Below are 27,774 nucleotides of genomic sequence, written 5' to 3' on the forward strand. Positions count from 1 at the left end.
GGCAATTTTCTCACTGCGTCAGTCCATCATTGTCCCTTGGTGTTCTTCAGCCTATTCCGGTCTTTAGCATGCTTCTTCAGATTGGGTCCAACAATTCTCTTCAGTACTGCATACATAGCCCAATCTAATTCTGATTTACCAGCCCATGTAGTCCCTTATTAAAGCTAACAATCCATCTTCAACAGGCGTTGCTGTCTATTTTAGTTACCAGCCATTTCCCAGTCTTCTATTTCAGTTCGCCTTTCCAGAGTCCCACCCCAACAATATCTGTAAACCCTCCTATCCCTGTGAGATCTCCTGTGAGAATCTAAACTAAATACTCTCTGCTTCCCGTTTAGCAAAACTAGCACACAGCAGGAAGATGTGGCTGAATGACAGCTTGTCACATAGACTTTGTACCTATAATGCATTTCCTATAAATAAATCTCCTTTCTGTTGTAGTTATAAAAGCTACTTCACTAATCATTGTTCAGGTTAAATTCCCACTCTCGGGAATGTTCATATCTACATACAGAATACATTAACCTCCAAGAAGGAGATTGATGCTGTTGTGTAAAGAAAAAGCAGAAGTCTAAAAAAATCTATTAAAAACATGTCAGTATAATTGTAGCTTGGTGACAGATCAACAGACCATTCCCTTGTTATAAATCATTATCTTGATAATGATTAATCAGCAAAAATCATAGTTTCACACAACATGCTAGACTAGGGTAAAATAGAATTGGGTAATTTGTTATTCAAAATGTTGTGAGATCCCAGCCAGTGACCTAGTATCTGACGAGCATCAAGCTATCACCTTAAGCCATAATATGGTTCAATTCTTCAGGCACTGCATGTTACATGAACCGAATCACTGACCTTTGTTTAGGTTTTAGCTGCAGCTTCTTTTCTGGCCTGGACAAACATCAACGTATGCAGCAACAGCATGAAGAAGCTGAATCATCTTGAAAATAAGATGGAATCAGACACTAGATGGCAGTGAAGAGTTGGAGGTTTCTACATCCCCTTGCTGCCATCTAATGGTCAAATGGAATTTTGCTGTTCAGAACCAGTAGCCCTAACAAAAAGTATACTGTACAGATTTTTACCTCTATTTTATTGGAGGTAAGTATTAAAGGATTTTCATATAGATTGCTGCTCCTTAATTTAAATGAAGCAAATGTTCTAGTCCTTCCCAAGTAAGAAACTGACTATCTTTTTCAATTATTTCTTTGATAAATATGGATGCTAAGATTTAACAACAGTTTTGGCTTGTAGATTATACTGTAACTTGTTTTGGAAGTTTCTGAAGTGGCTTTTGATTTATCATAGAATTCCTCAACATTTTAAATTCTGGATTGACCCTTGAACCACAAATGATTATGAATGATGTGTCATCTCTTCAGTGGAAGAATACCTTCTTTCTTTTCTTTTAAATATATTTTATAAACTCCTGGTTGTGCTTTAAAAATTCTGAAAGCATTAAAAGGAATACATCCGAGAAGGCAGAGGATGCTATATTATATGATATACCATGTTTTATAGATACCCATACCTAAATTCATTTCACTAATACTATATAAATTGGGGAAATCAGTCTTGATGCCATTGGGAATTTTAACATATATACTTATTAAAGTTTAGGTTATGTTTTGACTCCTTTGCTTTTCTTAATATGTTTCCTTGGAGATTTTATCCAAAACTTATTCCCAATTCTGAAAGAACATCTAAACAGATTCTAGTATTCCTTTTGGTCATTTGGATAAGAGATAGGTGATGAAGACGAACTCCAAGAACTCAAGAGTCTGCATAAAACTCAAGAGATTTCCCTATTTTTATTTTTTCACACCATTTCAAGTGAATTTACAGGATATTAAATAACTTCTTCTAGCAGGGCCATCCCTCAAGATTTTCATGATATAAATTACAGTTACCTGTTAGTAAAGATAGAAGTATTTTCCTACATTCTCAGACTTACTGGGCATTCATATTTGCTTGGGCCATTAATGGGAATAAGTAATATCAGACTTCATCTTTTCTTTGGCCTCAGCTTGAAAACTGTGGTGTAAACTGGATAAATTGTGACAAGTACTGAGATCCTTATTTGTATGGGTGTCATGTTCAATACATGTACTTAATGTCACATGATACATATGCAGAATATTGAGTTGTACAGTAATGTTGACCATTTTATATATAAAAGCTTCTATTCTAGGAAAATAACAATTTTAAAATAGCTAGTAAATCTGTGTTTGGGGCTTTTTGTAACATGATTATTTTGGACTAACTTGTTTTTGATTAAAACCTTTTCAAAACTTTAAGCAGAGTTTGATTTACCCAAGTATGCTTCTTGACAGTTTATTCAACCTTTTTTGTGGGGGGAGGGTGCCTTCAGTCAAGGTTGACCCCTGATCTTTTCTTGGCAAGATTTTCAGAAGTGGTTTGCCATTGACTTCTCCCTAGGGCTGAGTGTGACTGGCCCAAGGTCATCCAGCTGTCTTTGTGCCCAAGGCAGGACCAGAACTCACTGTCTCCTGGTTCCTAGCCTGATGCCTTAACCCCTAATTTTAATTAATTAATGAATTACTTTTTAATTGATTGATTAATTAAGACGGGCTCTTAATCAACTTAACGGTTTATTAGGCTGTAGGGCTCTGATTCCACCACTGCCTCTGAAGTTCCACAATTATTAAAAACTTTGGAGGAATCAATGGAGGCTCCTAAGTTAGTAATTTACTTTTATAAGAAGCTGAAGAAAGTGTATGAAATTGACATTAACTGTTTACACAAACGCTAAAATAAGAAGCTGGAATATTCTGTTCTTGTAGATCAAAATATGAAATAATTTATCATAATTTGAAAATGAAATTCTGTTTGATTTATGCATGTAACTTTTTTCTTAATATCTTTCATGCAATATCGTTTAAAAATGACATGCAGATTCCTTCTTAAAGGTGATCTTTCATTACATCTGCAATTTGGTCTTTTCACCTATTAGCCCAGAGCAGATCTGAGATCAGCAACCTCCCTCTGTGTCCTTATGACTGAATGGGGCTTGGAGAAGTTTTCCCAAACTAAGCTGATCAACTGCTAGCACAATGTTTCCTATTGATGGGAACTCTTAGCTTGTTTCAACTCTTGGCTCCTAAGAGTTTCCCCTTCTTCAGGAAAAAGCACTATAACACCTTACCACGATTTGTTTGTTTGTTTCTGGCTTCTCTTTGCCACCTTGCCAACCCACCCCCCACCCATTGATTGGTTTTTATCATGGTGAAAAATCATATATGGTAAGGAAAGAATGAGAAACAGAGGTGAGATGCATGTTGTCTGCTGGAGAGAATGCTGCGATGAAACATTATGAAGAAGCCCTCAGTTTTGTGAAATACAGGCTAGCAGAATTAAAGTTTCTTAATGATTTTTAAGAAAATGAAAGATTGCTTTTGTCAATTAATTTGGGAGGAATAAAAACTTTAGATACAAATTTTGTTTCGTAAGGGCTCCTCCAAAAAAGATTCTTGATAAGCTTTTTCCACAGATTGATCCTGATTTGAACACTCTAGCACAGAGGTGCCCTCTGGGGCCACAGGTACTCACCCAGCTGTGGATGTAGCCCCCCAAATCTCCCTAACCATATTTGCTTAATTATAATTTTTATTTACAGAAAATTATTTTTATTTTTGTTTACAGAAATGGAGTTTTAATTTTAACTGCAAATAATAAAAATGATGAAAAATCATGCATGTTAACTGCATTTTAATTAATTTAATATCAACACTGGATACAAAGATAGGAGATCATGATTTAGGCTGATATTCTATACATACTTATTAAAGGTAAGAACAGTTGAAATCAATGGGATTTATTTCTGAGTTCATATGCACAGGATAAATCTATTCATTTATTCATTATTTTAATGTAACATATTGTTTATTGACCAGCTTTTAGTGCAAATATTCTCTCTCACCAAAAGATGGCAGTATTGCTATATGTCTGTAAATTAACCACTTTAGGAAGTTTTCAACCTAAAGGGCAAGATCTGAAAGGAATTAAAGTTCCCTGCTGTTAAAATCAGAAAGAGAGTAATATATTGGGCAAACAGAGAGATAATAGATGAAGGACTGGCCTCTCCGCTTCTTTTTTTTCAAGTGGACAGAAAAATCTGCTGGCTTTCCAGTTTTCAAATGATGTTTCAGAAACAGGTTTTAAGATAGATTTTGGAACAGTCTGGGTTCCTATTGTAGCAGACGCAAAATATTGTGGGACAAAATGATTGCTGCTCCTCCACCACCATCATGAAATCAACATTGTTTCTGGACCTGTGAAATGCTTTCCAAAATATTGTGTAAAATATATTAGTACACTGACTCGGAAACCTTTTGCATCAATTTTTTAATCCCCTTGAAATTAATTATTTATCACATTGGCCTCAGGGTCTCTTCAAAGAGTTCAAGGCAATGTGCCTGTTCCTCCTCCCCTATTCCTGGTTTAATATTCCTAACAACCCTGTCTTAGGTTTTATGGGAAGAAAGGAGGGTGGAACTTGGAGAGCCCCACATATGGACACAATTGTCCAGCTCCACACATGGAGAAGTCCCCATCCAAAATATGGATTTGTATTTGAGTCTAGTAGATGGACTGACATTTCTCTTCAAGATAGTAAAAGTCATCAGTTAGTGCCAAGAGTTATTTCATTTTTTGGGTTTTTTCTGTACTATCCGTTTTGCGGCTCTTTGCCTTTAATGGAAAAAAAGGAGAAGAAAGTGAGCAGGGGAAAAGCTCAAGTCAAGAGAATGTCTCTGGACAGCCCAGACAACCCAGAGATTTAAAAGTGTCATTTCCCTTTGCATCCTATGTGGCCTACCTTCTCCATGATTAGTCTAGCTAATGACAGTATGGCCAAATGCCACTGAATGATCATTATTTTCGAGGCATTATGTATTCCATTCTGGAGCCCCAGGGCCCTATGTGGGCCCCCAAAGCCTTGGATTGCAACCCCTAGGACCACCAAAAGTTGTTCCAAGTTATAATTTTAATGTGATAGAAGGGAGAAATTATTCCGTGCATGTTGCCACTCAAAGGCCACGTGTGGCCTTTCAGCTAGAAACAGCTTGCACCTTCTGCTCTATTTGACTGGGTAGCCTACCCAAGTCCTGGTGTAAAGATAATGAGTGTAAGAAGGGAAAGCAGGTGAGGCCTGGAAATTTCCCATCAACAACATCTCCTGGACAGCATCCAGGTTGCCTGGATGGAAATCATAAAGTTTCAAAACAACATTCACTCCAGATTACTCACACTTGGCATCAATTTCTACATGGTTATGAGGAAGCGTATTTTGATCAAGTCAGTATATCTAGAGCCCTTCACCTATTGTACACATGGCTTATTGCTTCAGACTTGTGATGTACCACTATCTCAGCCACTTCCTGCCTTCCTTGAAGGGGGGGGGGGGAATGGATTTCTCAAGATCCCTGAACCCAGCTGGAATGCCTGTAAACATGGCTCTGAGGGGAAGAACTCTGCTGAAGCCTCAGAAGCATTAATTTGTCTTTCATTCCTTAGATCAGTCATCCCCCTCCTGATGCCCCCAAGATGTGCTGAACTATGACTCTCACACTTGCCAGTCAGAATGGCCAAAGGGACTGTGGTCCAGCACATTTGGAGGCTGCTATGCTTGGGAAGACTGGTAAAAACTCTACAGCTTACAAGGATTAGTTTGGAGATAGACTATATCCAGAACTCATATACTTGCAGTGCTGAAGATGCCACATTCTTCTCAAGCACAATATTTATTTTGAGAAGAAACTATTAATGGGTTTATATTGACACAAGTCAGCATAAAGCTAATTTCATATACTTGAATGTTTGCAGCTGCATCAGTTAATTTGTCATTTAACTGGCCCTTTCAGTGAGTCGTAAGGCTAATCTAAATGTAAGCAACTTACAGGGCTGACGACTCTCTTTACAAGCTTGTTCAGCACAGAAGTGTCAAATTAGGGCTATATCAATAGATAAAGGGGAAGAAAATAGCACCATTGATGGCCTGGTCTTTCCCAGCTGATATCTTTATACAGTGCTATAAAAGCAAATTACTCTTAATTTAAAGAGGTGACAACTGTTGACATCTCAATTAAATTATACTCTTTAGGAAACTATTAAATCCAGACTTAATTAGAGGCAAATCATGTGCACGTCTTATTGAAGAATCATAAAAACATACCCTTAGAGATAGGTGATAGTAGTGTTCTAGAGAAATAAGATGGCTATGTTTTGTTTTGTCTGCAAAGTTTTATATGCTTAAAAGCACTAAATAAATTCCAGGTCCCCACTGGCTGGAAAGAAGCATATTGTAAGCGTTGTTAGGACAGGATACCTAGTAGATTAAGAGAATGAACTTTTAACAAAATCTATTTCATTAATCGTTGGCACAAATGTTTCTGATCTATAAGCTTTAGAAATTTGGCATTATTTTAAAATAACTTTAATCAATAACTGATACTGATTTTTGTCTCAACATGTCACAAATGTTCAATATGACTGAAAAACCATCTTGATCTTTATTTTTAGAAGATTTTGAAAAATTTTTCATGAATTCAGACTAAAATACTATATTTCTTACATAAAAGTAAGTCCAATGTTTCTCAGCGGAACTCACTTCTCAAGAGACAGAAGCTGGAACATGTTGCAAAGACCTTGATCTTCTGATTGCTTATTTAGAAGGTAGTCTCAGTTCGTTCACTGGGATTTATTTCCAGGTAAGAATGTGATTATCCCAGTCTTGCTTGTTTACAAAGCCCATTGTAGTTAGAGTTAGAAGGCAAAAATCTCATCAAAAATTGGCAAAATTTGGATTATTAAAAGAGCTTCATGGTTAGCTTTAGTTAAAATATCCTAAGCAAAAGCCATGTGAACGTACTGGTGAGAAGCCAAATGACCTTGGGCTAGTTAGTCTGTTTATCTAAATTTAATCTATTTTAATCTCCCTGCTAACAACAAAGCACAGGATTATATACTATCACCTCACAGGTGAAGAGCAAAAAGTCTTTATGTTGTCTGGTAAATTTAACTTCAGAAATGTCAGCCCAGGGATTACATTGCTCACTTTGGAGGCTGATGTTCTCTAGATACTGATAGAGATCAGAGAGCATTATTTTAACCAAGAACCACAGATCTTTTGACTGGGTCCAGAGAGATGATTTTGATGATTATTTAATGGACTTACAGAACTGTATCAACAGAATAGGTTCAGAACATTTAAATATTTATATGCTTTTTAAATGACCCGGATCATTTGAATGCAAAGATGAAGGGCAGCTAGTAGAAAGGGGTGTTCTCGTGCAGACCTATCTGACATTAAAGAAGCTAAGTGTGCGTGAATATGAGAAATGCTTCCTATACTACAAACTCTGATACATCTATTAAATGCTTCTGACTGTGTGCAAGCATAGCACCTCTCTGCTATTTGTTAAAACAACCCAAATTTTTTCAGATTTCTGTGTCAGTTTGAAAAACGGTAATGCTATTTGAAGAGTCATGCTAATTTAATAAAATAGATTCTTTAAAGCTGTGGCGTCTTTTTTTTCAGATTCACACACCTTCCATGTGAGACTGAAAAAAAGTTGAGGTGTTTTAATTGAGAGCAGACAGATGCTGTGCTCATGCAGGGTGTGAAGCATTTCTTCCAAATACTTTTTAAGTGTCTGCAACCTTAACATTTGCAAATCAGTAGTGGTACAAATTATGTCTAGTTCAATCCCCTGGTATCGCCGTATGAGGATAAGGTTACTAATGGCTACGAGGAGGAGGAGAGCTGATTGTGTGTGTGTGCACTTTCAGGTCAGCATTGTCTCCCAGCGACTGCCTGGACAAGTCCCTGCAGTTTTCTTGGCAAGATTTCAGAAGTGGTTTGCCATTGCCTGCTTCCTAGGGCTGAAAGAGAGTGACTGGCCCAAGGTCACCCAGCTGGCTTTGTGCCTAAGGTGGGAGTAGAACTCACGGTCTCCCGGTTTCTAGCCTGGTGCCTTAACTACTATACCAAATGGCTACCTAGATGTTGGCTATATTCTGCTGCCACATTAAGGAGCAGGAACCCTCCATATACTAGTTGCTTAGAAACAACAAAGGATAAAGGTGCTGGGAGGGAGGTATCCAGTGGGATTTGGTATGGAAACAGGTTCCAGCAAGGCTTTTCTTATGCCCATTTTCAACCAACTGAATGCTTTACAGTACCTAAAGTACATAAAGGATTGAAAAAACAATGAATCCATCTTATAAAGGAACATAAAAACCTGTTTTGTTTTGTTTTTAAATGAGACTATTCATCCATCTAGGTCAGTCTTATCCACACTCAAGGTGTACAGCAGGTGGCCCATAGAATTTGCTCTTCTAAAAGACAGCAGCAACTTGATTTCTTTAATGTGACAGAAGACGAGAATTATTAAATGCATGAAGAACAGCAATATTAACTGTAACTTATTTATTTAAAATGAGTGTAAATAGTTTCATTTAAATTAGGTCAAATTTATTTTTTTGTTGTAAATATAAAACAATACATAATTGTTGAGATTTTTAATATACATGTAAGACAAGCCAAATTTGGTGGTCATCTAGTCAACAAGATGATTTTGGATTTTTCCCAGTACAAAGAAAATTAAAAGCCTTAGGAATTAGTAAAAGAATTTGATTGCAAAAATACTTAACGTCACACATGAGCAGATTCCTGATTTTTAAAAATATACCATTAATTTTCTTTTATTTGTTCTTTAATTATACAACTAAATATATGCCAACAGATAGTTTTCCAATCTGTGAGTTCAGTGGCATTTAAGATTGCTATTAAAATAATTTAACAGATGGCTGTGACAACAGATGCAGCTTAAACTTTGATAACTCCCAGGACCTCTCTCTCCAATTAACTTTTCTCCCACTTCCAACAAAACATGTAGAAATCAAGACTGCCTTTGTGTACTCATGGCACAGTATTATGAATATAATTCTTCTGAGAAACTCCATCATCTTAGTTATACATTTAGCAAAATTATAGACTTAAATAATCTCCACTTGAAGACCTGTTGGTGCCCTCTCAGTATAGCCAATAGAAAGTGTAGTCCAATCTCTGCAGGACACCTGACTGGAGAAAAATGACATAATGTACTGTTTGGTTTGTTATATAGAAATGATATTTTTGATTCCTCTTTCTAAATCCAGATTGATCCACTCCAAACAGCAAGCAACTCTCGTGCCCTGTGATGGTAAAAATGCTACATGTACATCAGAACACAATCCACTGTTCTCATCATGATGGTTTTATCTTCTAAAATAAATAAGTAAACACCTAAAGCAACTTTCCCAATCCAGTCCCCTAGGTGTTTTGGGGTTTTCTCTCCCAGAATTCCCACCTAGCATAGTAATTATATTGTAATCTCAATATAATCAGAGTGCATCAGAAGATGGTTGGCCTATACTTTGTGATAAATTATGATAGCAAAGACAGGAATGATAGACAAACTGCATTATCTCCTTTGCCTTTGCTGGCCAGAGCTAGAGGCGGGAATTTTGCAGGGCACTTTAGCCCATCATTTTCCAGTATTTTCAACTCTTTGGACCAGGGAAGGGAAGGGGAAAAAGAAGTCCCAAGACTGGGATCAGTGGTGGAGTTGGATTGGATCCACTGGGGAACGAAGCATCTTTGAATCCTCTCTCCACATTTTTCAGGTGGGTCTAGGCTATAATTCAGTGGGAGAACACCTGCTTCGCATGCCCAAAATTCCAGATTCAATCCCTATTACGTCCAGACCCGTGACAAGAGAAAGAGAGAGGGAGAGTCTTAGCCCTCTGCGATCTCTCATCATCTCAGTCACCCAAAGTATCCATTCCCTCCTCCTAGAGCAGTGATCCTCAATCTTAGCAACTTTAAGATAGGTGGACTTTAACTCCCAGAATTCCCCAGCCGGCCATGCTGGCTGGGGAATTCTGGGAGTTGAAGTCCACCTATCTTAAAGTTGCTAAGATTGAGAAACATTGTCCTGGAGGGAGCATTAGACTCAGGAGGGACCTCCTTTCACCTTCCTATTTAGGGTAGACCCTCATAGACATGCAAAAATCCAGACAACTGCTAGATGGTAGCAAAACGTTCGTGTTTTCTATAGTTTTTGGTTGCCATCTAGTGGTCATCCAGATGTTGGCAGTCCAGAAATGGCATGCCTATTTCTTTCCCCATATTCAAATAAATAAACACACACACATGCACGCATACACACACGTACACGCATGCACACACACACAAAGCGGGACAGGGGAAAGAACAGACAGCATTCAACAAGGATAACCAGGGAAGCCCCCAGGAACTGGTGCAGGAACAGCTGATTTTTCATTCACATGTCTTGCATCACAAGTCTGATAGTCCTACACTGCATGATCAGTTTTATTAAAAGCATGAGGCAAGGGGTGGGTGGCAAGGGAGAACTCTGTGGGGCTACATGTGCCCGCAGGCCCCTAGGTAGTTTTTACTCTATTATTCCCATATTTATGCTGCTGGAAAGATCTTAATTTATGCATGAATTCTGTGGCTTCAGGGATGGAATTCAGGTACATCTTTGTCCTTAACCCACTTAGTTTTTATAATCTTAACAATATTTATTTATTATGTATAGTATCATTTAATCAAATAAACACTACACAATCTTTTGCATTGCAACAGAAATATTTACATGATTAAACTTCCCTCGTAAACTCTTAGCATTGACCACACTGGCTGGATTGCTGAGCGTTATAGTTCAGCTAGACCTAGACAGCCATGGGTTTCTATCCTGATTTGACTGGAGTAATGGATAATTACTGAATGAAACGATATTATTTAGATACTCAGTATTCAGGGTCCATGGAGTCACTGTTGAAGGTCAAAATGAGTTAATAACTATCTTCAGCTCAGTTGGGCCTAGCTCCACCATGTGAAGAAAATGGGGATGAAATAAATGGGCTGAGTGAATCAGGCTCTCCAGATTTGTGGCGTGTTCTGCAGGAAAGTTTTTTTTTTTTAGCTCAATAAATGTGCAAAGAGCCACTGCTGGCTTTTCCTGGGCTCCTCTCTACCCATCTTATCATGAAGATAATCTGTCCTCTGATCCTTTGTCAACAGTACCAAGAAAGTGACAAACAGCCCTCCCCACTGTGTCCTCACTAGCCTCTTCTTCTCCAGCGCAATCATTGGCGGCTCATAAAACATTTACAAAACCGACCATAAAGAGTGTTGATAAGGAAACAGGATGCTTTCTGGAGTCAGCAGCTTCTCAGCGAAGAGCCCCGTCACACCAAGGTGCCTCTGTTTAAACAGCAAACAGAACTCCCGCAATTTCACCTGGCCATAAAGATCTTTCAGCAAAGAGCCTTATGATTACTTGCTTTGGCAAGTGTTGTCCAAATCAGTATCCTTCCCCTTATGGCAGCATATATCTTGCACATACATCCCAGATAAAAATAATGGAAAGGAAATGGATTCTCCCACAGATGCCTGAAAAGAAGATACAGCTGTTATCCAGAAGTTTCAAGTGCCTCTTTTACAGAAAGGAAAGGGGGAAAGACACAGGTCCCTTTTAAATTGAGTTTCAATAAAGCATAATCTATATCCACAGCAATACAATTAAAAATGAACTATTTAAACCACAGGTAGACATTCTGTGGTCTCTCTGAAAAAAAGCTCTGCCTATTTTTCTGGCCCCAGAGCACCCCCAAATTGGCAAAAATGCAAAACTTCAGTGGCATGATTCTTTATAGTTCCCCCCTCCAAAAAGGAAAAGAAAAGAAAGTAGCAAAATTATCTGGCCCACCCCCTGCCCCAGACTCTCAGAAGGCAAAAGAGGTCAACATCTCAATCCTGACTTTCATGGGGATATTTCAGAACAAAAAATTAGGCCCTCCTTCCCACAAAGGAATGTAAAGAGAAGTCAGACTCTTCTCTATGGCCCTAAGATGAGCAAGCAGGGGAATGTGGATCAGGTAGGCAGTACAGTGGAACCTCGGGTTACGAATGCTTCTGTTCACGAACTTTTTGGGTTACGACCAGCTCCGGCCACAAAATTTTGCTTCAGTTTGCGAACTCCGCCTCGGGGTACGAACAGGATACGCAGCCATTTTCCCTCCCGTGACACGGTCCGCGGCCATTTTCCACCCCTGACACATGGTCCGTGGCCATTTTTCCACCCCTGACACATGGTCCGTGGCCATTTTTCCGCCCCTGACACGTGGTCATAGGGAGGGGGACTCTCCCTCCAAGCAATAGCTGCCTCCCTGTCCTCCACGCCAGAACGGATTAACAGTAATTACATTGAACCTTATGGGGAAATTTCCTTCGGGTTGCGACCAATTCGGGCTGCGACCAGAGTCACGGAACGAATTAAGTTCGTAACCCGAGGTACCACTGTATTGGGAAAGTCTCATGTCTCACCAATAAAAGAGAATATATGTAGCTCAGGGTTGAACTGTGGAGTCTTTGGTGTTCTCTGAGTCTGGTTGTTTTCTTGCAGACACTTGCACTGAAAATGTTACCTAGTCAGATAACGAAACGTCTGCAAGAAAACAACCGAGCTTAGAGTACACCAAGGACTCCACAGACTTATGTGTGCCCAAAAGTCCTGAACAGAGGTGGACAAAACTCCTGGGGCTGCTTTGGGATTGCTCTTTCTTGACATATCGGCCAGCGACACATTCGTGCCCCTGAATGGGTAGGTCAACACATTTCTTGGGATTTGGGTAAAGGCAACACAGGTGGCTAAAGGTATTTATTGTGCTTCTTTAAATCACCCCAGAAGTGGGGAAGATGATCTAGGTTTTTGGAGGTCCAGGAGGTGAAATGTGCCTTGCTCTACCTCAGAGTCAAATGGGCATCCAGGAGCAAGGGCAAGGAACTGCTAGTATAGTTAAAGAAATCTCAGTTGTCAACACGGATTCTAAATTGTCTGCACTTTTGCAGTCCTATGGCAGGCTGCACAACTTCTTTTTACTAAAGGCAGCCTTTAGTCTTTGGTAAGCTACATCCTAAAAGTAGGGAACAGGACAAAACCTAATTTTGATATAATTTAATTTTAACTCAGTTAAATTAAATGGTAATCAAATACAGTTCACATGTCTACTCTAGCTGTATTTACAATTGGCTGCAAATTTTGGAAGGGGTTTGGAGGCCAAATACAAAGCTTTGACATGATGTTATTATTTTTGCCTTCCCAACCTTGGTACTATTAACTCCATGTGTAATGGAGTTCAAGCCCCTGAATACTCAGCAAGAATCTGGCTGGGGACTGTGACAGCTGTAATGCAGCATATTTAGAGAGCAACGAGTTGGGGAAAGGTGTAAGAAATCAATGGATTCCCAGTCTTGACATGTGTTAGCCAATGCAGAACCTTGTGTCATGCTAAGTCCAGAGGACCCCTGAATGCCTCTTGAGAAGCAGAAGTTTGAGTTCCATGAGATTGGCAGAAATTGAGCCTATCACCAAATTCTGAATGACAGCCAATTTGGCTGCTTTTCAACACATAATCCAAACATCAGCCAAGGTTGTGCTGACTATAATAAACCCTCCAGAACTGCAGAAAGGTCAGAGAGCTCAAAAGGTACACCTCCTTTTGACTAGTAATAATTAACAGGGCATGACACAAGCCTCTAGGCTTGCTTTCTTCTCATTAGCAAGAATAAGAAAAGTTTGATTTTAAAAATGATCTGCATAATCTCTCAAAAAGCCTATGTGATGCTTAGCTTGTAAAAAAAAATGTATGGGACACTTCTTCTACCTAATGCCCCCAGACATGTTAGGTCATGATACCCTGGCCTTTCTGACTGGGAATTATGTGAGTCAGGGAGGCATATCTGGAGGGCTCTGGGTTGAGAAGATTGGAAAACATACTGTACCAAATCTGCTTCAATCAGTGATGCTCCTCGGCACCATCCACTGGAGAGTATACAACCCTCTTTGAAATAAATACTGTAGGAGAACCCAGCGTGAGCATGAAGTGAAGTAGAGCTGGAATGGTCAGTTAGGAATAAGATACTGTACAGGTAGTTCTGGGTTAAGAACGCCCAGTTTAAGAATGACCCATAGTTAAGAATGGAGCCTATTGTAGCAAAATTCGAGTTAAATACACAATGATTCAAATTAAATACACAGTGGTTCAAGTTCATTACACAATACTACTTATACAGTATTATACAATAACACTGTTCCGGCTTGCGTAGAAATTCAACTTAAAGACAGATTTTGGAATGGAAATTGTTCTCAAACCTGTATTCAAGTACAAATGAAAGATGGGCACAAATGGCTTTTCAGAAATGTCCACCAAATTTGTGGGTGGAGAAATTGGGTTGACAATTTCTTTGAAGTTCTTTAGGAGGAGGAGAAATCCTCCAACAGTTTTCAAGGGCAGCCCTCCCCCAAAGTGGTGGCAATTGGACCGTTACTAAAAAGCCCTATGAGAGGAATTCCATCATGATATCTGCCTTGGGGAATTAATGGAAACATGGGAAGCTTGGTTGGTTGCAGACTGCTGGAGAAAGAATTGCACAATGAAAGAGAAACAGTCACATATAGCCCTTGGCCAGGTGGGAGTGAATAAATGTAAGAATACCACACTCCATCTGCGAGAATTTTCCCAACTTCTTCTCCTTGGAGAGAGGATCTAAATCAAACTCTCTTTCAGCAAAAATGCAGGATAATTTATCTGCCCAATACTAGAGAGCCAGTCTGGTGTAGCGGTGAAGGGGCTGGTCTAGAAACCAGGAGGCTGTGAGTTCTATTCCCTCCTTAGGCACGAAAGCCGGCTGGATGACTTTGGGGCAGTCACTCTCCTCTCAGCCCAACCCACCTCACAGGGTTGTTGTTGCAGCGAAAATAGAAGGCAGGAGTATTAGGTATGTTCACTGCCTTGAGCTATATATTAAAAAAGGCAGAATAAAAATCTAATAACCACCACCACCACCACCACCCCCAGTGAGGCAATACCTTGACGTGGTTGTGGGGCTTGTGCACTCCGAGGAGGATGAGAGCTATGACAGAGGTTCAACCATACTGGACAGGTCTCATCAGAGGAGCCAGAGGAAGAGTGTCTCTCCCATAAACAATACGGTGAGACGTAATTTACAGAAACCTATACCAGATTGGTTCTCGCCCACGTCAGCAGGGACCATGCTAGGTCTTCTAGTCCCTGGACAGCTGGTGACAAGTGTGCTACAGGACTCAGGATTGTTAGCTGAGCAACCAGAGCCAGCAGTTGCAGACTACTGGAAGTAAAGTTGTTTATCCGTCGCAAATATATGAAGACTGAAAACAAAGAAATAATGATCAATTATTCCATGATAAATCACAAATCAAGCCCCATGAGAAGAAGATACCTGAAGAGAATGCACCAGTTCTGGAAAGAACAACATCCAGAATCAGAAATAACAGAGCAGAGGCTAGCAGATCAACGTCAATTTATAATACGAAATAAAGTATTCACAGAAGTAGAATTGGAAGAACTACAAAGGACTACCCAGGCAAAGAAACCGAAGCCTTGCCAGAAGTAGCTCAGACTGTAAAGGCAAACTAGGGCAGTAGAGGAAGCCAGCATAGCTACTGAATCGTTTTCATTCCCAAACCAGGCACCCTCTCCTCTGCCTTCTCCTCAGAAAGAACAAGGCCCTGTAACTAAAAATCAAAAGGAATTGAAACAAAGAATAACTGAGCATCTAGAACAACACAAAAAGAATAAGGTTGCCTGCACTGAACCTTGTTATGAAGAAACAGCTAGCACAAGTACTAAAAGATACCAATGCTGTAAAATCAAATATAAGCACCAGCTCACTGCAGCAAACAAACCAACTAATGTATAGCATGGCTGCAGTTATAACTGAATGCCTTGGATGCAAAATCAACAAACAAGAAAAAAAGCCAAACACTGCACCACCAAAATGAAAGATCAGGTTGGAAAATAAGATCAGCATGCTAAGATCAGATGCAAGCAAGCTAGATGAAAGAAAAGAAGCTGAAGAACAAGAAGACCAAAGAATACCTGATCAAGAATATCACCTAGAAACAAGGACAATCAAAGAAGCACTGGAAATAATAAAGCAGCAAATAGCAGCCATAGCCAAGAAGATCAGCAGATATGAAGCTCAAATTGTACACTATAGGCAGAATCTTCAATTTCAGTCAAATCAGAAATATCAATGGAAAGACTGCAATGAACCAGTCAATACCTGACAAAGAAGAAAGAGTGCAGTTCTGGGTGCAGCTATTGGACAACCCAAAGAAATACAACAAGAATGCAGCTTGGATAAAGAAGGTGGATAAGAATAAAAACAAAGCTGAAATGAAAGAACTTGTAATACCAGCAGTAATGGTGGAGAAAAGGGCAAGGAAGATCAAGAATTGGTCAGTACCAGGTGAAGATGAACTGCATGGTTTTTGGTTGAAACATCTGACTGGTCTGCACCCACTTATTGCCGAGCAGTTTAACAACATACTGCAAGGAGGTGAAATTGAAGATTTGTTAACATCTGGCAAAACTTACCTGATAATGAAAGCTCCAACAAAAGGGGCTGCACGAGGCAACTACAGGCCAATTATCTACTTACCAACAACTTTCAAATTGCTAACTGGTGTGGTAGCTGATGCAGTCCAACAGCATCTAGTTGAAAACAAGCTCTTTCCATATGAGTAGAAAAGAAACGGCCCAAACAGCAGAAGAACAAAAGATCAGCCCCAATTGACAAGATGATTTTGGAAAATTGCAAGAAAAGGAAGACCAACTTGAATGTAGCTTGCATGGATTACAAGAAGGCATTTGACTCCCTGCCACATGGTGCCTAGAAATAACAGGAGTCAGTAGAAACATCCGAAGCAAACATCAATGACACAATGGAAGACACAGTTGCTGGTCAATGGTGATAAATTGGGATAGGTTAATATCAAGAGAGGAATCTTTCAAGGAGACTCACTATCATCACTTCTGTTTATCACTGCATTGATTCCTCTGTCAACAATACTGAACAAGTCAGGCCATGGCTATCAAACATCAAAAACATCTGCCAGGCTATCCTACCTCCTTTACATGGACGATCTTAAGCTGTATGGAAAAACACCATCTGAAATAGAATCGCTGCTGAAAACTGTCCGAATGTACAGCCAAGAGCCTGGATGAAGAAGATCACGGCAAATACCTGGGCATCCTTCAAGCTGACAACATCAAGCACAATGAAGTCAGGAAGAAGGTTAGGAATGAATATATCATGGGAGTGAAGAAGATCTTAAAGTCCAAACTCAGTGGAAGAAATAATATGAAGGCAATAAACACCTGGGCAATTCCAGTCATTAGATACACAGCTGGAATAGTGGACTGGGCTAAAACCGAACTAGAAGCCCTGGATAGGAAGACCAGAAAAATAATGACAATGAATCATGTCCTTCATCCACACAGCGACATTGACAGACTCTACTTACCAAGGAGCATGAGTGGGCATGGAATGTTGCAAGTACACCAGACAGTTGAAGAAGAAAAAAGAGTATTGGAAGAATATCTGAAGGACAGTGAAGAAGATGCACTGAAGCTAGTACGCCATGAAGGCTTACTCAGTCCTGAAGAGACCAAACTGGCCTACAAGAAAGGCCAAATGAAGAATAGAAAAGAGACATACATAGCCAGTATGTACAAAAAATTAGCAGGTAAAGCAGATAACAACAAGACCAGCAAGAAACAGACAGGGGGGGCAAATTCTGGCTGCACAAGGCCAAGCCTTAAGAACAATGCGTACAAAGCCAGAATTGAGAAGACAGCAACAGACAGCACGTACTGCTTCTGCAAAGAAGCTGAAGAAACGGGGCCACCTAGTCAGCTGCTGCAAGAAGATCACACAGGCTGACTACAAACAGCAGCATGACAAAATAGCAACAATGGTGCACTGGAATATCTGCAAGAAATACCATTTGCCTTTGAGCAAGAACTGGTGGGACCACAAAACAGACAAAGTAATAGAAATGAAGAAACCAAAGTGCTTTGGGACTTTAGAATTCAAACGGACAAGCACCTGCCACACAACACCCCAGACTTAACAATTGTTGATAAGAAAGATCAAAAAGTCTGGATAGTGGACCTTGCAATACCTGGAGACAGCAGAAGAGAAGAGAAAGAAGTAGAGAAAAGCACAAAGTATAAAGACCTGCAAATAGAAATAGAACGACTGTGGCAAAAGAAAGCAAAGATAGTACCAATAGTAACATGTCCCTTGGGTCCAATCCCAATACATCTGGAGCACCACTTGAACATGATCACCATCAGTCAATTGCAAAAGGCAGCTTTACTTGGAACAGCTTACATCTTGTGATGATACCTTTAACACCATCAAACAACATCTGCTTATCTCAGGTCCTTGGGAAGGATTTGATAGGTGGACAAAAATGCCAAATCCAGTCTAAACATCTGGCTGACTGTGTGACCAACAATAACAACATCAACAACAACAAGTCACCACTGTCAAATTGATTGGCTCACTCAGGTTATCCACTACTATTTAGACTGACCTACCCTACAGGGATATGGGGAGCATAAAATGAAAGAACAAGGTATACTTGTTTTCCTCCTAAGAAGAAAGGCTGGATATAAATATAATAAATAAATAACTTAGGAAAAAACACTCTCTGCATGCAGTCATAGTAGCCAATCATGATTTGTTCTTGAAAGCATGAGAGCATTATTCAAACCTATGTGCTTTCATCATCTGCTCTCCTACCTGTGAGGGAAAGATGAGGGAGGCACTCAGGGTGATCATAAACTCATAGAATTCTAGAAGTAGATTGTCCCATTTGGCCATCAAGTCTAGTCCCTTGCTCAGTGCAATAATCCAGATTAAAGTGTCAAGAGCAATGTTTCTCAGCCTTGACAACTTCAAGATCTGTGGACTTCAAGTCCCAGAATTCCCCAGCCAGCATGCTGGCTGGGGAATTCTGGGGGTTGATGTCCACAGATCTTAAAGTTGCCAAGGCTGAGAAACAATGGTCTAGAGAGATGGCTGTTCAGGATCCACTTGAAAATATCCAGCCTACCACCTCTCTGAGTAATTAGCTTTACCATCAAATTACTCTATTAATAAGATGGGGTTTTTTTTAACCATTAAGCTGGAATCTGTCTCCCTGTAACTTAAACCTGTTATTCCATATCCTGCACTTTTAGCTTTTGTTTATTTGACATTCTTTCATGTATTTGAAGAGTACCATTAGAAGACCTGAAAGGCCAGGTTAGGGACAGACTGTCATGGAGAAAATCTATGGGGCTGGTAGGAGTTGACACTAACTTGATGCCACATAATCAATCAGTCAATTTGAAGAGTGTTATCATATCCCCCCTCAGCCATCTTTTTAAAAGGCTAGATGTCAACCTTCAATCTTTCTATATGGGATTAATTTCTAGCTCTCTGTTTATCAAGGTTGCCCCTCTGTGAACCTCTTCTGATTTCTCAGAATCCTTTTTAAAATGTGATGGCCAGAATTGGACCCATTATGGCTTAGCGAACAAGCCTAAGCGAAGAACTGTTTCAAATGTATGGTTTCTTTCATAAGCCATAGTGGCTTGGTTCACTTATAAACCTACACCAGAATCAAACAAATCATATTATGGCTTAGTGTGATGCTGGCTGGAAATTCCAAGACTTGTGGGTCAACATGTGGTGGGTTCTCCTTTGCTGGAAGAATTGAAGCAAAAGCTGGATGGCCACGCGTTAGGGATGCTATACAGGTAGTCCTTGCTTAGCGAACACAATTGGGACCGGCAACTCCATCGCTAAGCACCGAGGTTGTTAAGCAAGACATTACATGACCGCAACTTGTGATTTTACTTCCACATTCTCCATCAACTCTGCTTGTCGGAAGCTGGTTGTGAAGCACACAAACAGCGATCATATAACCACAGGATGCTGCAAAGGTCATAAATGTGAGAATTGGTCACAAAGCTATGTTTTTTACCATTTTTGAACAGTCACTAAAGGAGGCACTTGGTAAGTGGATTCCTGCCCTGGGCAGGGGATAGGATTCATTTTTTTTCCCCAAGGTCCCTTCCAACTTTTACATTTAAATATTCTACATCCAGAGAGCAACATATTGTAGCAGGCTGGTCTAAACTAATTAACAGCAACATAGGCATTGGGGGTGAGGATGCGGACCCCTCACCTGGTAGAATCAAGTTGACTGGCAATTGCAATTAGCAGTTTTTGTATGTAGAGCAGAGTTTTATCATTGAACACGAAGATGAAAGGTACAGCCTGTAGCAGGGGGGCTGCAAAGTTTTCTTCCACCATCCATACCAGTCACCTGTATAATTAAGGTTCTTTTCCCCCTGTTACATAGTGCCAGTGTGAATGAAGAACTGCAGATTTAATACAGTTTATCTGCTGTATCAGTTTAACAAGCATTTCATTTCAGTTTAAGTCCCTCTGCATAGTGAGGTTGCCAAGCCAGAGCCTTCTCTTTGAACAGCACACTGGTGACCCAGTGTGATCCAGGGCACAGAGAACCAACAAACTGCACTTCCTCTTAAAATAAAAAGGGGGGAAAAAAAACTTGAACTACACCCCTGGCGTCTTTCAGTCTGTAATTTAACTTATCTGTAGTTTATCTTTTATGTTCACTCAGCCATTTGAAAAGATTAAGGTGGAGAGATAAGTGGCAATGCGTAACCGCTCCAAGGTTCACTATCTGACCTGCAGATGCCCATAAAAAGGCCATAATTTTATAAATGGCATATTTATATTTATATCGTGCATGCAGATGAAGGGGAGTTTACCTCAGTAAACACTGTAGTGGCACGTACTCCGCCGCGCCATCTATTTTCAGTTCACACAACCTAGACTCACGTTCTTGTTTTTTCAGTCAGCTCGGAGGAGACCCTGGGGGATTCCTTCCAAGCTCAGTGCTGGTTCTGCTGCACCGTCCCACATTTCACATAAGGAAAATAGGACAGCCCCTGTCTGGCTGACTTCGGGTTTCAAGGAATATAGGCAAAATGGTCCATTTATTTTCCCCCCCAATAATTTCATTAAGAGTCTTAGATGGAACAATTAAAAAAAAAAAATACAAGTGAAAAGAAAAAGAAAAAAACTAAAGTAAGAAAACAAAACAACCCTCTCCCCTAAAAAAAGAAACTTCGCACTCTCATGGTGACAAGTATAAAGAATTCCACAATCTCTTTACCTTTTGTTATTTTGCCAATATACAACTTTTCATCCCATAACCCATCTCTTAACAATAGGCAAATCAAATAAGAAACCGTAGGGGACCGGGGAGATTCTGCGATGGCTCCCTTATCAGTTTTATCCCTTCCTACTCTGTGTACTTTTATAGTTTTTTATTTATAATTGTTTTTATGTATTTATTCTTTTTAGAATAATAACCTTTAGAAAGGGGAAGAGATTATGGAATTCTTTATACTTGTCACAATGAGGGTGGGAAGTTGCTTTTTTTAGGGGAGAGGGTTTTTTTTTTTTTCTTACTTTAGTTTTCTTCCTTTTCTTCTTCTTTTCACTTGTATTTATAATTGTTTTTATGTATTTATTCTTTTTAATTGTTGTATGCTGCCCAGAGTCACTTTGTGTGAGATGGGTGGCTATATAAATATGATAAATAAATAAAATAAATAAATAAACCTCTTCTCCTGTCCAATTCTCAGCAAAAAGTCCAAACAGAGCTCTAAAATATTAACATTAGTTAACATATATAAAATTCCACATCTCCATTCTTAGCTAAAACCAAATCCCATTTAAGAGGCATAAAATGGTCCAAATATCCCAGTATAAAGTTAAAGAAAGGTTTAACATAACAAAAAGAAACAATTTCTTCTTTACAAAAGACAAGCTCCAATACACATTTTTACCCTAAATAACAACTTATCCCATTCTGATAAACATTTCATATCTCAACTCTAAACTATAAGCAAATTCACAAAAGACTGAAATTTAGCATAACAGAGAGAAATAGTTTCTCCTTTAAAGAAAGCAAGATCAAACTTACTTACTTTAAGTAAAAAGACAATTAAATACAAAACCAATTTGAGTACTATGAAGTTAAGATACATAAAATAATAAAGGAAAGAACTTAAACACCTTAAGTATAAAAAAAACCAGTGTACCACATCTCCCCCCCCCCCGTTATCTGCATATCCAAAAAGAACCAGTCAGAATAACAGCACATCCCATTTTATCCCTGGTTGAATAAACCAATTTTATATTCCTTTTTGCTTTTATACAGAACAATCTCTGTAATCCATTCAGATGGTAGTTGACCTTTGTTGAAACTTTCTTCAGTACTTTAAACAATCTGTCTTGTGACTTCAACAAAAGGAAATTATTTCAATTGCTCTCTAGGATTGTCATGTTTATTTCCTTCTTAATTTTCAAATTCTCATCCAGTTTTTTCTTTGTGTGTGGTGAAAAAGTTCTTATTTGGATTCTCATCCATATTTTCCACAGGTAAGTTTTGTTGCATATCTTGTTCTATAACATCTTCTGAGAACAAACAACATAGCTGACATAATTGATTCAATGTCCCAATGCAGTTCCTCAAAGATATCTCTAAACGCCATTTTGAATTACTTGTCTTATTATGTCTTCAGTCTCAAAAACAATTTCTCTTTCCCGCAAACATGCAGTAATTCTTTAAGAGTAATTTCAGTCTTGATATTCAAAGTTCAATTTCCAACACTTTCTGAGCCCTTAATCCGTTTAAAAACCTAGCCAAAACGTTGTCTTGCTTTTTAAGTTCTTAAAATTTTTAAAAAATAAATCCTCATATTCTTATATTAAGGACTGAAGGCACTCACAGGCTATTTCCAGCCTTGTCACTTTACAGGTATCTAACTTCTTTAAGCAGTTAATAGGCAATTAGAAGGTATTAGCAAGGGAAAAACTTAGTGTCCTTTGAAAAAAGGCTCCGTTTGTGGCTTGGACAATTATGGAGAATTCCCCCGTCTCCTGATCCCCCCCCGCCCCACCATGTGAGATTGCTATCTTGCAGTCTCTCTGTGAGGAAAAGGAAAAATCATAAGGAGAAACAGCTTGGCAATCTCACCGTCTCTCTCTTTCATCCAGATAGGATTGTAGGAGCTGATATGTTAATCAGCTCCTTATTAAAGTCCACGGACATCGGCCCTGCTTTACACGGAGCTGTCTTCAGTCTGCCATCTTCCCCAGGAAGTCAACAAAAGGGTCCATTTAGTATTCCTGCAGCTGAACTTACATGGTGTCATTACAGTGCTCAAAGCAGAGGCTGGCATCTCTGCTGAGCCATATTTTACATTTCCAGAATGCCCCAGAATACGGTTAAATCAGAGGAATTGTGGGAATTTAAATGAGGGACCAGTCTGAGCTAAAGGGAAAACCTGGGGGCGGGGGGAGGCTGGGCGCCAGCAGCTGCCTTAAGATGGCAGGTAATGGATGCTAGTCCCAAATTTTGCCATTACAAAATCTTTAACTCTTTAGCCTTTCTTTTGTAAAATAATATATCTTTTTCCCTGTGGAAGTTTGAAGGGTACAAACAAGTCTGTTTGCTTTTGTGGTTAAAGATATAGTAGAAAAAACACATAATTATCCTACTGCATTTCAGAATGTGACAGTCTGAGTTTTGGTGTATATGGCTGCTTAATTTGGACGTTTTGGTGCTTGACCTCTAATGGCGCCCAAGTTCTAGAAACTCTCGTCCATCATACGTACATCAAATTCTTCTGTTCACCTGGATTTTAACTCCCCCTCATTCACTAAGCCCGCAGGGATGGTTGAAGTTGGTTGATTTTCTTGCAACATGAAGAAGTCAGCCCTGATGCATGGGTATCTCCATATGTATTCACTAAAGATAAGATTAATGGGCTGTGATCCAACTCACAGCACACAACACATCTTCTCGTGATTTCCCCCCCTTTTATTATCACAGCAAGCAGAGTTATAGACCTTAGTTTCATTTTCAGGCATGGGAAATAGCATCAGCACTAAAATTCCTTTCCACCCTGACCCCACCCCCCTAGGATAAGCCACAGGAAAAGGCATTATGCAGGCTTGATTGACACAGATGTAGCCAAGTCTTTGAAAATTAACTCTCTCTACTGTACATGTTACAAGTTACAGTGCAGGGATCATCTAGACTAGTGTTTCTCAACCTTGGCAGCTTGAAGATGTGTGGACTTCAATTCCCAGAATTCCCCAGCCAGCCATGCTGGCTGGGGAATTCTGGGAATTGAAGTCCACACATCTTCAAGCTGCCAAGGTTGAGAAACACTGATCTCTACAATACTTTCTTACTTCATACTAAAGTAAGGTACTTAAAAAGTAAGCTGGCTGCTTCTTTCTTGGGCCAGCATTTTCTCTTGCCAACTAACAGAATGTGATCTGCCCCCCCCCCCCAGCTTCCCACAGAAGCCACAAGTGATGAGTTGAACTGTTCCTCATTGCACCTCTTCCTCTTTCAGTGGACTTCCCCCATCCCCCCTCCACTTCCAGAGTCTTCTCCCAGGCTCTCCTGAAACCAACAAGAAGTCTTCAACAGCCAACACTATCTAGAAGGCATTTTGGTTTGCTAGCCCGCTCTCTCATATCCTTCTTGCCTGCTCAGTAGCAGCCCCTCTTTCCTATGGAAAACATGTTCATGCTCCATTCTCAGGGTCCGCTATCAGCTAAAAAGAACAGCGTATCTGGCTGGGGGTAAACATGACAATACAACAGAGAGCCATGGGTGACCACATGCTATCATAGTGCATGTGTCCTCCTGTTCAGTGGGTAGGCTTCTAGAAAACCCAAGGGATGTGTGAAATTGGAGGGGCACAGGACCATGCTATCCTCCAGTTCATGTAGAGGCAAAATTATGCTGGCGCAAATTGTACTGCCTCACTGCCCATCCTTGTTCTCTCTCAGTAACAAAACCAGTGAGAAATAAATATGATTTTTTTGTACATGCATGTGATTGTGTATTTATGTGAATTTAAATTTGCAGACTGATGCAGAAATTGGATGGATGGACTTAATATTATATAGATTAGCATGTTCAAATGCTGATCTCCATGAATTTGCCCATATCCAGGAAGGTCTGGGAAAGTCCTATGCTGAAACCTTTGCCAGCCATGCTGACTTAGAACTATGTGGTCAAAATCTAACTCATCTGCAGAGTGTATGGGTCAGGTGGCATTTGAGTGATGGGTTGGGAATCATACCAGAAAAGATAGGCAGCAGCAGGATAAAAACTCAAGTTGATCTTGACTCCTAGGGACCATCAATGTCGGTTTTCTTGACAACAATACAGCAGTGCTTTACTACTGCCTTCCAATTTCCAGTTTAGCCTACAGTTCTGGGATTTCTGGTCTTCCATCCAAATGCTAACCAGGTCCTTAGCTGGGTGCTACCACTGACAATGTCAAAATGGAATTTTGAATGAACGATTATGTATTTAAATACTATTTCTATGATTAGTTCATCTTTATATTACCTGAAAAATAAGAAATCAAGGACAGCTTGTAGAAGGGCTCTGCGGATTGCCCCAAGGCTTTTGTGTACATTGGTGTAAATTACACAGAAGCAAAACATTGCCATAAAATGCATAGCTGGGTGGAGGGGTGCTGACTGAGTCTTCTTCCTTTCCTAGAGATAATGTGGTAGACGAATAAGTGAAGATACATGTGCTATACATGTAAGACTGTAAGGTGTTGGACTAGCACCTAGGACAGCCAGGTTCAAGTCCACCCTCAGCCATGGAGGCTCAGCAGGTGACTTCATGCTGATCACTCTCTTAGTCCAATTTATCTCCCAGGGCAGTGGTTGGGAGGGGAAATAGGAGGGAGCACTATGTACATCTTGAGCTCTTGAAGGAAAGGTGGGGTATAAATCTAATAAATACATAAATATTGTGGTAGATGGGTTAACTGTCTGATTCAGGAAGCATATGCAGAATCATGGAGCTTCCATTTCTGGGGCCATGAAAATCATAATAGCTGGGTACACATTCTGCTACGCCAATCCAAGCTTTGTCTGACCTTGTCAGCATGCTCTGAGAACCCAGCCACCGTCAATGTTGGTGTGATGCCGGAATCCATCCAGTTGTGAGGTCTCAGCCCCTGCCTCTGAATTTTGAACAGTGCATGATTCCAGTCTGCAATAATATGCAGGGTTTGTTGTTCATATTAATGTAATAGCTGGGACTAAAAATTATTTACAGGAAAAACATGTTATACATATAGGTTAACTTTTCCTCTATCCAGCATTCTCTCTAACAAACTGTCTTGGGTCAGTTTAACGTTTTTTTCTGCCCCAAAATTCTGAATAATAAATATTCTGCTCAGTGGAAAACGATCATGGAGAGTAATTTTAGCAGATGAAAATTGTCAGGTACTGGAATAAAGAAATTAAGTTGCCCTCCTCTTCACAGCATTACCACATTTGAATTACTTATTATGTATCACAGGAAATGTTGGACTGGCAACTTTGAGAATTGTGAATACTGTACTGAAATGGAATCTAGTGAGTGAAAATGCATAAAAATCTGTAGATACTGTAAGTAATATAAACGCCACCAGAGGGCAGTATTGGACTACCAGAATGCTAATGAAGGGCGCTCTAAAATACCATTCTTCCTATTTTTTATAATTTACATGAAGATTGAGATATGAAGCAATCAAACTAGAACAAAATATTACATTTAGGTTTCTTCCAACCTTGTGTGCAATGGTAACTTTTCATTTTAGAGTTTTCCTGATCTACATTACTAAGTTTATTTTTTTCTGATCCTAATAATGTAGGAGGCAGAAAAGCAATAGAATTCAGCAGTCTAGATCTTGTTCAGTACTGATCTGCCTGCCTGCCTATCTCTCTCTCTGTATCAGCTATCATCTTACCTATCCATCCATCCATCCATCCAAGCTAGTTCCTTACAAAAAATAAATACTATCCACCATCTGTGGAATGGGGTAATATGTAAATACTGATAAGTAAACAAATGAACCAAGACTAAAACACATGGTTTTTCTCATACTAACATGGCATGCACTGTAAGTTATAGATAAAAGAAAAATTGCTTATAGGGCCATTTTTTAATATATAGCTTTTTTTTTTTTTTAATGTGTAAAAAACTTTGCTTTGGGCCAGCCCTACCATTAGCCAGCATGATACAGGTACCTAGTCAGAACTTGCTGGACATTGGAGTGCTAATGTGCTGGAGAATAGATCTGAGTGTGCAACTAGTTTTAGTTAGTGGAATGACACCATTTTGACTTTTGCCTTGAGTTGCTTTCTTCCACTGTCTCTCTCGATAGTGGGGACATTTAGTAGGTGCTGTCTTGCTGTCCAGAATCTGTATCTACATTTTGCCCCTCCCTGAATCATACAGAACTTGAAAGGTAGGACCTGCACCTTGAACTGAAATTGAATTGAACTGAAACACCCTGGCCACCAGTGAACTCATGCGGCAGGAGTGTGAGGTAGCAGTATCGTAACAGGCCAGTATGTGGTTTGCTGCAGGCTGGACCAGCTGAATTACAATAAGCTAACCAGGAGTTGACAAAGTCATGAATGACTTTCCTCAGCACATCCAGTTCCCAGCCAGGTTATAACTGGTATATCAGCTGAAGCAGGGCAAAGACCCTCCTGGCCATGGCCTCCACCTGCTGCCTAGCAGGAGTCATGAATTGTGGGCCTGTTCTTGTTTTGCAGAGTTACAACCCCATCAAGAATCAAGGATGGTACAATGCCAGGATCAGATTTTTTAAATTAACAGCTGCTCTACCTTGCTGGGGTGGAGTCTGAGCCTTTTTCCCATC

At 39.8% G+C, this 27,774-nt stretch overlaps 1 protein-coding gene across 4 annotated transcripts in view; it reads right to left on the bottom strand.

Annotated features, from left to right (window-relative positions):
* Nucleotides 1-8,305: 8,305 nt before the first annotated feature.
* Nucleotides 8,306-27,774, bottom strand: part of USP12 (ubiquitin specific peptidase 12) — a 58,785-nt gene continuing 39,316 nt past the window's right edge. The window contains exon 12 of one of the 4 annotated variants that reach the window (XR_015796106.1): nucleotides 8,306-9,106. The gene's annotated coding sequence lies outside the window, so the exon portion shown is untranslated. Of the gene's footprint in view, nucleotides 9,107-9,969; nucleotides 11,486-24,467; nucleotides 26,112-27,774 lie in introns of those variants that run through there. The other 3 variants (XR_015796109.1, XR_015796107.1, XR_015796108.1) reach the window with 3 other exon arrangements.

This window comes from Python bivittatus, unplaced genomic scaffold (genome assembly GCF_059951505.1).
Source record: "Python bivittatus isolate LINGU-HERP-01145 unplaced genomic scaffold, Pbiv_v1 ctg000340_np1212, whole genome shotgun sequence".
Taxonomy (NCBI): Eukaryota; Metazoa; Chordata; class Lepidosauria; order Squamata; family Pythonidae; genus Python; species Python bivittatus.